The 14,602-nt window shown below is 45.8% G+C and overlaps 1 protein-coding gene across 5 annotated transcripts in view; it reads right to left on the reverse strand.

Moving 5' to 3' along the window:
* TIAM2 (TIAM Rac1 associated GEF 2) overlaps positions 1 to 14,602 on the reverse strand; it is a 272,136-nt gene that overhangs the window by 17,858 nt on the left and 239,676 nt on the right. The window lies entirely within an intron of this gene.

Genomic DNA, 14,602 nt, shown 5'->3' on the forward strand with positions numbered 1-14,602 from the left:
AATTATGAGTGAAAAAGTCTTGAGCTGGTGCACATGCTAGTAATGGAGTAGAAGCAGATGAAGATGGTAACACCCTCGCCCTAAAGGGGTGCAGAGCCCTGCAGAGTGCACAGGCAGGGAGTAGAGGACACATAAGGCCTGGCGAGGATGAGTGGCCAGGGTTCAACCTGGTCTTAGCAGGGAGCCAGGACCAGGCCTAGGGAATGTGGGCTCAGAGGAAATACTCACTCCCAGTCATGGGAAAGGAATCACATAGATGAAGAGACAAAAAGGAACATGGCCATCTGGGGGGACCGCTGGCCTTTGATGCAAGCTCCTATTCAGACAGAAGCACCATGTGCTGCCGCCTTCTCAAGGACAGCCTATCTGTATCCACCTGCCTTTGGCGGGAAGGCCTCACAGGTGTCTACCCTGAAACGCTTCCACAGTTGCCGGAGCAGGGTCACATTACCAAGTGTCCTTTTCTCATTCTTTCCATTCCGCCCACACATCTCCACCCCACCTCACCACCTCCCCGTCTGGAAGCCCGGTGAGGGCAGAGTGGCTTCTTCCTTTCACATCTCCGCCAGCAGCCAGCTCACTGGTCGGCACAGGAAGTACTCAGCCCACCTCTGCTGCACTGAAATTCTTACTGAACAACGCAGCTGAGTCCCAACACAAATGACTGGCATCCATCAAGAGCCAGCAACTTTCTGATTGTCAAAAAACTCTCCTTTTCTCAGCTGAAATGCCTTCATGCCTGACCTCTGTCCATCTCTGTCTTGGGTAAGATGCTGAACTCCTCAGCAGCATCTCTTAATATTTACGTAATTCATTTTCTTTGCTTGGATATTGCAGAACACAGCTTACACAAGCATGTTGGTCAACCTTGGTAGCCTGATGCATGCTTTTTATACAATCTGTCTCTTGACAAACTGAAGCATCCCAAAGACAAAACAGGCCAGTCTCAACTGCTCTCTCTGTTCTATGCCCCAACCCCTGCCAACACAGTTGTCATATGATGGAAATATACAATCCACATTAAAACTCAACATTGATCTCTGGCTGGTCTTTCAGTTCAATTCAGTGGGCATCAACTGAGGGCCTGCTCTCTCTCCAAAAAAGTAGAAGAAAGTTCCTACACAAAGAGGTAAGACTCATCAAGGATGGAAATCCCAAAGCATAGCCTAAGGCAGTCTGGAATCAACACAGACTTGTGTGGAACAAATGAAGAGTTATAATGCACATTAAATGAATAGAGGCAGCATTTTGGAATCGGTTGTCCAGGAAGGCTTTGGTGAAAGGGTTGTAACATGTCCTGGAAGGAGCGTGCTCCAAGGGAAAACCAGAGAATGTACCAAAGGTGCAGTGGGAAAAGGAGCCCAGTAATGTTCCAGGCCTACCTCAAGGGGCAGGTAAGGGTGAGACGCTAACAGATGTCTGTCGTGGGAACTCCCAGATGGCTGAGCTCCTTCAATAGAATCGCTTCTCTTTTGAGTGGGGCACTACTGAAAAGATAACTGAAAATGTGGAGGCAACTTCGGAGCTGAGTAACAGGCAGAGGTTGGAACAGTTTGGAGGGCTCAGAAGAAGACAGGAAAATGTGGAAAAGTTTGGAACTTCCTAGAGACTTGCTGAATGGCTTTGACAAAAATGCTGGTAGTGATATGAATTATAAGGTCCAGGCTGAGGTTGTCTCAGATGGAGATGAGGAACTTGTTGGGAACTGAAGCAAACGTGACTCTTGTTATGTTTTAGCCAACAGATTGGCAGCATTTTGCCCCTGCCCTAGAGGGTTGTGGAACTTTGAACTTGAGAGATGATTTAAGGTATCTGGCAGAAGAAATTTCTAAGCAGCAAAGAATTCAAGATGTGACTTGAGTGCTGGTAAAGGCATTCAGCCTTATAGAGGAGGCAGAGCATAAAACTTTGGAAAATGTGTAGCCTAACAATGCAATAGAAAAGAAAATTCCATTTTCTGAGGAGAAATCTAAGCTGCCTACAGAAATTTGCCTAAGTAAAGAGGAACTGAATGTTAATCCCCAAGACAATCACAACAATGTCTCCAGGGCATGTCAGAGGTCTTGGCAGCCCTTCCCATCACAGGCCTGCAGGCCTAGGAGGAAAAAGTGGTTTCCTGGGCCAAGCCCAGGGTCCCCATGCTGTGTGCAGCCTAGGGACTTGGTGCCCTAAGTCCCAGCCACTCTAACCATGGCTGAAAGGAGCCAACATAGAGCTTGGGCTGTGGCTTCAGAGGGTGCAAGTCTCAAGCCTTGACAGCTTCCACGTGGTACTGAGCCTGCCAGTGCACATAAGTCAAGAATCAGGGTTTCGGAACCTCTGCCTAGATTTCAGAGAAGGTATGGAAATGCCTGGATGTCCAGGTAGAAGTTTGCTGCAGGGGCAGGGCTCCCATGGAGAACCTCCGCTAGGGCAGTGCAGAAGGGAAATGTGGGGTTGGAGCCCCATACAGAGTCCCTACTGGGGCACTGCCTAGTGGAGCTGTGAGAAGAGGCCTACCATCCTCCAGAGCCCAGATCCACTGACATCTTGCACCCTGTACCTGGCAAAGCTGTAGACACTCAACACCAGCCTGTGAAGGCAGCCAGGAGGGAGGCTGTATCCTGTAAAGCCCCAGGGACGGAGCTACCCAAGACCATGGGAACCCATCTCTTGCACCTGCGTGACCTGGATGTGAGACATGGAGTCAAAGGAGATCATTTTGGAGCTTTAAGATTTCACTGTCCCACTGGATTTCAGAATTGCATGGGGCCTGTAGCCCCTTTGTTTTGGCCAATTTCTCCCATTTGGAATGGCTCTATTTACCCAATGCCTGTACCCCCATTGCATCTAGGAAGTAACTGACTTGCTTTTGATTTTACAGGCTCATAGGTGGAAGGGACTTGCCTTCTCTGGGATGAAATTTTAGACTGTAGACTTTTGGGTTAATGCTGAAATGAATTGAGACTTTGGGGGACTGTTGGGAAGGCATGATTGGTTTTCAAATGTGAAGATATAAGATTTGGGAGGGGCCAGGGCAGAATGATATGGTTTGGCTCTGTGTCCCCACTCAAATCTCATCTTGTGGCTCCCATAATTCTCCTGTATTGTGGGAGGGGCCCAGTGGGAGATGACTGAATCACGGGGATGGATCTTTCCCATGCTGTTCTTGTAATAGTGAATAGGTCTCACAAGATCGGATGATTTTAAAAACAGGAGTTTCTCTGCACAAGCTCTCTCTTTGCCTGCTGCCATCCACGTAAGATGCAACTTGCTCTTTTATTTATTTTATGTTTTTGAGACAGAGTCTTGCTCTGATGCCCAGGCTGGAGTGCAGTGGCATGATCTCAGCTCACTGCAACCTCTGCCTCGTGGGTGAAAGCAATTCTCCTGCCTCAGCCTCCCAAGTAGCTGGGATTGCAGGTGCCCACCACCACGCCTGGCTAATTTTTGTATTTTTAATAGAGATGGGGTTTTACCATGTTGGCCAGGCTTGTCTTAATCTCCTGACCTCAAGTGATCCACCCACCTCAGCCTCCCAAAGTGCTGCGATTACAGGCGTGAGTTACCGCGTCCGGCTGCCATGGGTGTTGCTTAAAAAATTCCCCCAGGTGTTGCTAATGTGTGGCCTGCATGAGAACTGCTGGTGTACTCTTCATACAGCTTGCATTCTGCTTCGATTTCTGGGAGTAGTGCTGGCTCCAGTGGGATCACCTGTCCCAGGGTCCCCACTGAGGTATGTAGACTGAGCTCACGGGCTAGAGGAAATAGATGGAATCACAGCCATGACTCTGGTGTTCTGGGTGTGGCCTCCTATGAACTGAGCTAAAATGTTCATGATAATACTCAAGACTGCAAGACTCACTGATTTGAAATCTCTATACTGGGATTTGCAGCACCAGCTCAGACAATATAATTCTGCAGTCCTGAAAACTAACAGTTCCCAGGGCTATAGAATCTATATGAAGCTTGAATATACTGTATAAAATAAGAGCTGATAAAATGCATCATAAGTTAAATGGCATCTGGTGAGATTATGGCTTTGCTTTACTGGGATGTCAAAAATCACACCTAACAATGCAGTGTTAAAGTAACGAGATCTTGCCATTTTAGAAAACCAGAACTCATTTTATGAACTTTTCTGGTAAGATTAACTTCCAAAAAGTGAATGTTAGCTGAGATTTTTCATAGCAAATCTACTTCTTAAAGTACCACGATTAAGTGCTCAAGTGCTAGAAAGCCACCTTTTACATGTTTAACATTTTAGCTGTTGTCTAAGGGAGTTGGTGAGGATTACTTGGGACCATAAGGAGGCAGGGCCCCCAGAAGGAGAAGAGTAATTATAAACGTGACTTTTCAGATTGTATCTGAAGGAGTCACTGGGGTGGTTACGTTTCGGTTCATCCATCGTTCGTGATGTTTATGAACATTAGAGGGACCTTCTGGGTGGACCTGATCAGCACTTTATAGGAATAGTGATTATCTGGGATGGGATGTCTTCACATGCCTATGTGATGACAGGCCTGAAAAGCACAGATGAGACTCAGAAGGCCCGGGCTGCAGTCCAGGCTCAGCCCCTAGCCTTCCATGCACTCCTGGGCAAGTCTCGAGTCTAAGTCTTCAGTGTCCTTCCTGATGAAGAGGCAGCAAGAATGCCTATTCCATCAGGTTACCGCTAAACTTGCCTCTTGGGTCAAGGAGAAAAGGAAACTCGTGTTTGCTGAGCAGTTACTGTGCACCAGGCACAGGCAGGAGGTTTCTCATAGAACATGCCAGCACTGCAGTTTTACCATGACTCTCCAGGGCTTTCCAGCGGACAGGCGGGGAGGCTGCAGCCACACCTTAAATGGCACAGGGGGCCCATTCCCCTTTCTAGCTCTGCTCCTCTCTCTAGCTCCAGTCCCCTCTTTAGCTCTGCTCCGTCTCTAGCTCTGTTCCCCTCTCTAGCTGTCCACACAGCCCCTGCCACTCCCAGGTATTTAGCAGAGCACAGGCAAAGCAATCTAGTTCCTCACGCCTCCTGCTGCCTCTGCCTCCCATGCGGTCAGGGCTCTCCTGGCCCCAGGTGTTCTAGGGATGCAGCCACCTGCCTCTGGAGACCACCTGTGCTTAGAGAAGCAAACACAGCTCATAGGCAGACAATTGGGACATCTATTGAGCCTATTCCACCCCCAACCCAGGAATGCTGCTTTAAAAGCAAAAGACTGGCCTGGCACAGTGGCTCATGCCTGTAATCCCAACACTTTAGGAGAATGAGGCACGTGGCCCACTTGAGCCCAGGAGTTCAAGACCAGCCTGAAAACCATAAGGGAAACCCATCGTTACAAAAGATTAAAAAAATTAGCTGGCCATGGTGGCACACACCTATGGTCCCAGCTACTGAGAAGGCTAAGGCAGGAGGATCGCTTGAGCCCAGGTCAAGAGCATCCTGGACAACACATAGAGAAACCCATCTTTACAAAAGATAAAAGATTAGCCGGCTGTGGTGGCACACGCCTGTGGTCCCAGTCACTCAGGATGCTGAGGCAGGAGTTCAAGGTTACAGTGAGTTATGAGGACACCACTGAGTGACAGAGCGAGGCCCTGTCTCTAAAAGTAAATAAATAAAAGCAAAAAACAGATGATCACAAGTTAGGACTGGGAGTGTGTGAGGATTCAGTGGCATGTGTATATGTGTATATAACGGCATGTGTATATGTGTATATAACGGCATGTGTATACGTGTATATAACGGCATGTGTATATGTGTATATAACGGCATGTGTATATGCAGAATAAAAAACACGGGCACTTGAAGTGGGGGCCTCAGACTGGTGTTTTCCAGTTCATAGCAATCAATGCTACAAACTTGGGTTCATCACGGGCCTCAGCTTTCATAAAAGAGCATGAAACCAATATTTTCTTTATGAAGTCATAAAAAGATTAAATGAAAACATTTTTTCCAAAAACTATGCTATCTGGAAAAGCACCAATATTGAACTCCACCCCCACTGCCAAAAAAATTTTCTCTCAAATTGTTTTTGTTTTGTTTTTTTGAGACAGACTCTCACTGTGCCACCCAGGCTGGAGTGCAGTGGTATAATCATAGCTCACTGCAGACTCAAACTCCTGAAAGTAAGCGACACTCCCACCTCAGCCTCCCAAGTATCTGGAACTCCAGGTGTATGCCACCACACCTAGCTAATTCTTTTGATTTTTAGTAGAGAAGGGGGGGGGTCTCACTATGTTGCCCAGGCTGGCCTCAAACTCCTGAGCTTAAGCAGTCCTCCCACCAAACTGCTGGGATTATAGGCATGAGCCACCACACCGGGCCTTTATTTCAGGTTTTTAAGGTTATGCTAAGGTTAATGGTTGATCCTCGCTTGAAAATGATTTTATCTTATTTATAGACGAGGAGCGGCCCACTCAAGCGCTCTGAATTCAGGCAGACGTCTAAGCAGTTATTTTTGTTTTAATGTTATGGATAAGGACATCTTCTTGTCTATTTTCAAGGAGCCCATAAACCCACTTCTTAGGAGTGGCAAGAAAACGGCTTAGGACGATCAAGCAGCTCGCCTAGACCCTCTTTGAAGGGATGCAGGGACAGAGTCTTTGTCAAACCAAGCTCTGAGTCACTCAGATGAACCTTCTAATCTGGGCTCAGCGCAATACTTTTCATTAGAAAAATGCCATGACGGCCTCCTCTTGATGAGAGTTTGTGAAATCTGTTCCCTTGATCACAACAACTTTGATGTTCTCTTTTGTCTTACTTAGAGACATCACAGCCTGAGGCCTTTCAACTTTCCTGTGAGTTTTGGAATCTAAAAAAAACTACTATGGGATAGGTACATCACATTACCCAGAACTATTTCAAGACGATGCCTGAAATTTCGTAGCTACTGCATGAAATACGTGGCAGGAGTCCACTGCATCAGAAGCTGAGCTACGGGTGCCCGCCTTTCCTGGCTCAGGGTGCAGCTGTGGCCTCATTTAGGGATTCTGGGTACTGCAAACTCTTGTCAATGGCACTTGTTTATATTGCTTGAGCTCAGAAAACACTTTCAGTCTAAGAAAAAAGGTTTAAAAGTGCTGCCTAATTTGGGGTGATGTTGCATACAGAAACAAGGATGAAGGACAGCATTTGCAGTGTGTACTATATTTCAACTCCTGGTTTAGAAGAAAAGCATGTTAACTTTGGGGGGAATCCGAAACAGACATAACCAACACAGAAAGCTACCAGGAAAGAGGCTGCCACGCTGTTCGGTGAGCTGGTCCCGTCACTTTGCAGTATGATCTTTTGGCAGATCCCTGGCTGCCCCTCACGGCCTCCTCTCCCTCTACATGCTGACCCACTCCGTGTTGAGCCATAGGCCTGGACTGAATCCTGACCCACTCTGTGCTGAGCCATCAGCCTGGACTGAATCCAAGTCTAATGTCCTCAGAGTTTCCCCAGGACATCAGTCAGAAGAACTAGGGTTCTGCTGCTTCTCCTGCACCTAAATAGAAAGCTAGAAAAAATACAAAATACATTTAGGCCTGAGACAAACAGTCAATTATCCTTAAGGAAAGTCAAGCCCCAGGAAGGGTGTAGTTTATATGGTTTGTGTTCTCATACACTGAGCACTTACAACATTCCCAGTTCATTGTCTGGAAGGCATGAGGAGGCTGCACTACGAAATAATCTCAGAGCGCAATGGCACTGTCAGCTGTCACACTGAAGCAAATTCATTAAGTCAGAAAAGTTCCCTTTAGGAAAACAGAAAAAAAAAAAAAAAAAAAAGACTAAAAATTGCACAAAGGACTTTTTCTCAACTCACTCTGAACTTCATGAAAGTCACTGTCTAACTTACAGAAAGATCTAATATTATCCTCAAATATCACTGGCAGGGATAGAATCTAGAAGGATCACAGAGGGCTGAATGACTTCCCCAGTTTTTTTTTTTTTTTTTTTTGGAGACAGAGTTTCACTCTGTTGCCCAGGCTGGAGTGCGGTGGTGCGATCTTGGCTCAGTGCAACCTCTGCCTCCTGGGTTCACGCCATTCTCCTGCCTCAACCTCCCACGTAGCTGGGATTACAGGTGCGTGCCACCAAGTCTGGCTAATTTTTGTATTTTCAGTAGAGACAGGATTTCAGTTTCATCATATTGGTCAGGCTGATCTCAAACTCCTGACCCCAGGTGATCCACGTGCCATGTCCTCCGAAAGTGCTAGGATTACAGGCGCGAGCCACCGTGCCCAACACAGACGATGCTCTTGAGTGGAGGTGGATCCTGCACACCTGGACTGTACATGGGAACAAGGGGCCCCTGGCCTGCACATCCAGCTGCAGTTACCCTGGGCCACCCCACTGCAGCCAGGTCAGGATTCTAGGGCTGAACTCTGTTAAGTGCGTGGGGGGAAGCTGGCAGGGCCCACAGGCCGATAGAGGGCAACCCCACATCCAGTTTCTCCTGGACTGGCATGCTCAGCGGAGCCAAGGAGGAAAAGGGCAGCATGTCAGTCCCTTGGCAGGTATGGTGGGAGTTAAAAAAACAGGTTCAAGATCCTAGTGACGTTTACAGTTGAGGGACAAACCATTCTTTTGATAGTGATACACTGAAAAGTCCAGGGAAATGGCATGAAAGTTTTACATTTATCAAAATGGTACAAAAAGGATGAAGAAATGCTGCTCCAAAGACCCCCATATTATTTGTCTTCTAGACTAGACGGTTCCATTTCCAAAGGTTCTATTTCCTGGGCAGAATGAGAACATAAACTGAAAGGAAACAGTCACCTAAAGAAATTGCGGTATGAATAGGAGCTATATGCAGCAGCTGCCACTGATGCCAGAGACCAACATCTGCTGACCAGAAGAGAAGGACGTGATTTACTGGTAAGGGAAGAAAGTAGGGCCGGGTGCCATGGCTCACGCCTATAATTCCAGCACTCTGGGAGGCCAAGGTGGGCAGATCACTTGATGTCAGGAATTTGAGACCAGCTTGGCCAACATAGTGAAACCCCATCTCTACTAAAAATACAAAAAAAAAAAAAAAAAAGGCCAGGCTTGGTGGCACACACCTGTAATCCCAGCTACTAAGGAGGCTGAGTTTGGAGGATTGCTTGAACCCAGGAGGCAGAGGTTGCAGTGAGCCAAGATTGTGCCACTGTACTCCAGCCTAGGTGACAGAGTGAGACTCTATCTCAAAAAAAAAAAAAACGTAGGTCTGCCATTTTAATTTTTATGTATATTTACTATATATAAATATGCAGGCTTAGATTTTTATAAAATTGAACTACATGTATAATAAATGCAGTGGTTAACACTGCCTTTCAAGTTATTTTAATCTTTTGGCTTATCTGAGCTATCTCATTTTTTTATAGCTGTTGAATTTTTACAATTTTTAATGGAATCTTTTCCTACCACTTAAAAAAAAATGATTTCATTCTGCTTCCATAAAGACACTAATGAACAAGAATGGCACCATCGCTCCTTGAGTCTGGCTGGGAAGACAAGCTTTGAGCAAGTCATTCACCGGTGACCAGTGCCTGAAGTGTGGGATCCTACAGAAACACAACAGAGAGCTACTCTGGTTGGAGCAAGGACAGGAACAGCTAACGCTGGAGTCAGGGTTAAAGTCAGCTAAACTATGTACAGCCTGGGGCTGGGGGAAGCACAGAGTGTGTCAGGAACTGAAGGCTAGTGTAACTGTGGCCCAAGGCAGGGGAGACAGGCAGGGTCTGGCAGGTGCGAGTTAGGAACTATGGACGCCGCAAAGACAAGAGGGGCATGAGGTGGTGAACTTTCTATGAAGGAGACGAGCTCAGGGGAGAGCAGGGGTGGGTGGAGGAGACCTACCTGGAGGTGAGTTCAGCAGCCCCTGCCACCTACTGGACACACAGCTTACAGGTGACAGCATAATGGGCTATGTGGTGGATTTGCACTCTCGGTGCTACAGGTGTCCCCTGGTGATATAGTTTGGCTCTGTGTCCCCACCCAAATCTCACCTTGAATTGTAATCCCCATGTGTCATGGGAGGGACCTGGTGGGAGGTAACAATCACGGCGGTGGATTTCTCCCGTGCTGGACTGGTAATAGTGAATAAGTCTCACAAGATCTGATGGTTTTATAAAGGGCAATTCCCCTGCACACGCTCTCTTGCCTGTCGCCATGTAAGATGTGACTTTGCTCCTCCTTCGCCTTCTCCCATGATTGTGAGGCCTCCCCAGCCATGTGGAACTGTGAGTTCATTAAATTTTTTTTTCTTTATAAATTACCCAGTCTCAGGTATTTCTTCATAGTGGTATGAAAATGAACTAAAACACCTGGGCTCTGCCCCCTTTCATGATCCAACTGCAAGCGTAAAACTCACACCAAGTGCCTTAGAGTGTGCTTGGGATTAAGCTTTCCTTCAACAATTACTTTTTTCAAGACAGGAGACTTAGGCACACAGGCTCTGGAGTTAAAACCTTGGCCATGGCCATGACCAGTGGTGTGATCATGGCTAACTGCTCCCTGACTCAGTTTACTTGCCTGTAAAAGCAGGGATCACATTTAAAGGGCGGTCGAGAGCATTCAGTGAGATAAAATATGTAAAAATACTTAGCATAGTACAAGGATTCCACAAAGGCCAGGGCTCAATGAAAGTTACAATTTGCACAGGGCGTTCAATGTCTCTAGTTCTTCTATTTTTACAAGTATGGAAGAATAAATTTTCCGAGTGCCCCAAAGGAAGGGCAAGAACAGTCAAATTCATCCATCAGCAGTTTCTTACTGGGCACCTCCTGTCTGCCAGGCTCTATTCTGGGTGTGGGGATAAAAGGTAGAAAGAGACAAAAGGCACAGTGACAACAAAAGTCAGTATCTCAATAAAGTGGAGAGGGTTATGGGAAAAGTAACACAGAGGGGAGGCCTGCAGAAGGCCAGGGCTGGAATGAGCAGCTCCAGTCATGTTCAGAGAGGGAGGAGGTGGGTGGCCACCGCTGTCTGGAGGAAATGTGGACTTACTTCCCTGAGAAGGCAGAAGGCATGTGCATGTCCCAAGTGGCAAATCCTCAGTGCCTAGAGGGCATGCCCCAGGAAGGCAGGTCAGAGCTGCATGCTGGAGAGAGGAAGCGCCATGGTCACTGCTGTGGGGCTTCCCAGACCAGAGTCACAAGCAGGGCCCGTGCTCCCCAGGAGGAAGCAACTGAGTAGCTGGTGGCAGAGCAGTGGGAACAGGAGGAGCGTCGGGCTTGTGTGTCCTCGCTGCCTGCCTTCTGCTCGGTTTCCTTATTTAACAGGAGTTTGGTCGGAATTCAGGAATGAATAAGATGTTCTCTCTGCCAAGGAAGTTTCAAGGGCCGGTGCAGCATTTCTACACAACCAGCCACCTCTTTCACATAAAATTCTGGGAGTGTCAATGTTACCCTTAAGGCTAATCTGTCTAATGGATGCCTCCTGTGCCAGGAACTGCATTTTTCTCTAACCCATTTTTCACCCGGAAAGAAAGATACGGCTTTGCTTCTGATTAACCTGTGCACCAAGAAAGAGGCACATGGACCAGAACTTTTTCTTGACTTCTGGATACAAAACTATGACACTTATAGTATAAAAAACTCTAATGACCCCACTCTGAAACAAACAGGTGAATCAAGGTGGATCATCAGAAAAGGGGTCAGCAAACTAAAGCCTGCGGGCCAAATCCAGCCTGCCACTTGTTACTGGAAATAAAGTTTTATTAGAATTCTGCTACAGTCATTCCTGCTGTCTGCTCCTGTAAATAAAGTTTTATTAGAACTCTGCCATGCACACTCATCTCCATATTGGCTATGGCTGCTTTCACATTATAATGCAGAGTTGGCTAGTTCTGATGGGCTAAAATATTGACTATCTGGCCCTTTACAGGAAAAGTTTGCCAACTCCTGTTATAGAGAGATGAACCCAGATCAAAAAAGATTCTTCTTTTGAATTAAAACTCAAAATAATTTATAAAAATTCATTCTGAAACTTTTCAGTATGTAAAGTATAAATTGTTTAAATGACTTTTATATGTTGTTATTTGTCTAGAGACTACAGTGATACTTTAATTCACATAAGGTATAAAAACTTTTATGTCGTATCCTTTCAACTATGTCAAAACAACAACAACAACAACAACAACAACGAAACACCTGCCTGCTTACCCAGCTCAGATCCAGGGCTCAGAAAAACAATGCCTAATTTCCCAACAGTTTTTACTGTATTTTGTGTTGCTTTTCGATAAAGGGGATAATTCTTTTTGCTTTTCCTGTGTCGTGATTTGGGGCATTAAAACATACTTAAATTCTTTGTGATAAGCTTATATCATGTTACATTCATTCTAAGTACACTTATCTAATTAAAGAAGCCTCTAAACCAATATCTTTCAACTTGATTTTGGGGGAAAACATGTGCTCAACTATGACTTTTCTTATCTTTTAATATTACCCTCCACCTACACTTTCTCGTCCAGAAGTATTTATCCCAGTTCACAGCTCTCTTTTCATTCTCTCCCTTCAGTCTCCTCATAGCCTACTTGTTTTCTGATAATCACATAAATTAGTTTAAACTTTCATATTTACAATCTCTGTCTCTTCTGTGGTGTTTTCATTTAACATTTTCATTCTAGCTGGTTTCCATGATTACCCCAATTTTATCAAACACAACATTTCTATTCCAGGGTTATGTCTCTGACTTAATTCTTGGCAAGTGATAATACATTCTTGAGCAGTTTTTGCAAGAAAGGTCTTTATTTTATTTTATTTTTTAGAGACAGGTTTTTGCTCTGTTGCCCTGGCAAGCAGTGGTGCGATCATAGCTCACGGTAATCTCAAACTCCTGGGCTCACACGTGATCCTCCTGCTTCAGCCTCCCCCAGGTTTGGGGATAACAGACATGAGCCATCATGCCCAGCCAGGAAAGGTCTTTATTGTTACATACTCTGAGACTGTATTGAGTTTTTTTTCTTTTTATATATTCATGATTGGACACTAAAGCGCCAAAAAGATTATCACTTTATTTGAAGACAAAATGTGTCAATAACAGCAGCTATAACCAAATTATTGACAGACTAGAGCTCTGACAAATCTTCGTTAGCCACCAGTTTCCTGGGCAGGTAGAGTCTATCCTACAGAGGACTGAGGACAAAATTCAGTTGAACACTGGAAGGGGGAGATCCCACACTCTTAGGCTTAACAGTTGAGGCTGTGTCCACCCAGCTTTGCTTAGGACAGCTCTGCCCAACTACCTGAGCCCAGACTGTCTCTTAACTAAGCCCTCCCTCCCTTTCTCTGGCTCCCTAGAAACTGATTTTCTTTCTAGTTGTAATCCATGTGGGTTCCCGCCTGCCTTAATCTAGAAAACAAAACAAAAAATAGAGCAGCACCTGCCTCCCGGGTACAGACCAAGCACTCTGCTCTGATATTAGTTCTAAGATGCTCAGAAAATAATTCGGTTGCACCTATTCCAGTTCCTTGCTGACAGTCCTCGGGCACCTTAGATAATGCTTCTAGACTGCTGACGAGGCTGCGTCCTCTGCTGGGTCTCTCCAGTTGTCACAGTCTACCTGCTTTTGGAACATAAGCCTGGGGTCTCTACATCCTCACCGATTCCTCTTGTCGACAGGGGATAACCAACTTGTAAATTAAGCTAAAGAACCAAAAAGTCGTGTCCAGATTTCTCACATCATACCTTGCAAGTTCACAAATACAGTCGTTCTACCTTTAAATCAATTCAAGAGTGAATACACCCATATGCCATGAGTCTGATATTTAAACACAGTTTTCTCCCCTTCCTTCTACACGCAGTGCCATGTTCTCCTTACTAGGCAGTGTGGTGTCATGGGAAGAAGTGCTTTAGAAGCTGGCAGGGCTGGGTGCGATCCGTGGTGCAGTCACTGCCTAGGACACACTGGTCTGCCAGTCGACATCTCTGGATTTGAGTTTTCTTAGGCTAAATGGGGGTGGTGATATCTGTTCAATACGGTTGTGGGGAAAACAGGTTTAAATGTAGTGATGTATTTAAAACACATTGTATTCTCCATGGGCTAAGTCTCCTCAGCCTGGCTCAGCATCCCCGCAGTTTATTTACAAAGCCATTCCGTGTGCCTCGTCTTGATTTCGCCTCACAGCCAGGAAACAGTTGTGGAAATGGAATCCCACTTTCTTAACAAATAAGGATTCAGGGGAGTGAATGATTTTTCCAAAGCCCACTGTGAGTGCATGGAAAGCACCAACACTTCTGGTCCAAGTATCTTTTCACTTTCTGCAACAGCAAATTAAGAGACAAACATCTATTTTCCTTTCCAACTTAGTAGAGCAGGAGGGAAACTCCTTCCAGTTAACTCTCCTATTTCTTATGTATCCCACTCTCCCAAGCACATACTGCAAATGTGCTATTTGGGATGGCCTTTGCCACGGGACAGTCAGAGCTAACTCAAGGTGACAGCAACTCAGCAACAGAGACAGGGGCGCAAAACAAACAGCTTGACTTGCCCTGGATCATTCTTCTTCAGAAGAAACCAAGCCACAGTTTCACTGACGGGGACAGATACACAGGGGCACAGGCTCTGACTTGGGGGAATGAAGGGGACTATGCTTCCACCTGAATCTGTTGCAGGCAAATTATGAATTCTTAAAGATTTTTTTAAGCATTTAAATTTCACCATCT

Source organism: Chlorocebus sabaeus, chromosome 13 (genome assembly GCF_047675955.1).
Source record: "Chlorocebus sabaeus isolate Y175 chromosome 13, mChlSab1.0.hap1, whole genome shotgun sequence".
Taxonomy (NCBI): Eukaryota; Metazoa; Chordata; class Mammalia; order Primates; family Cercopithecidae; genus Chlorocebus; species Chlorocebus sabaeus.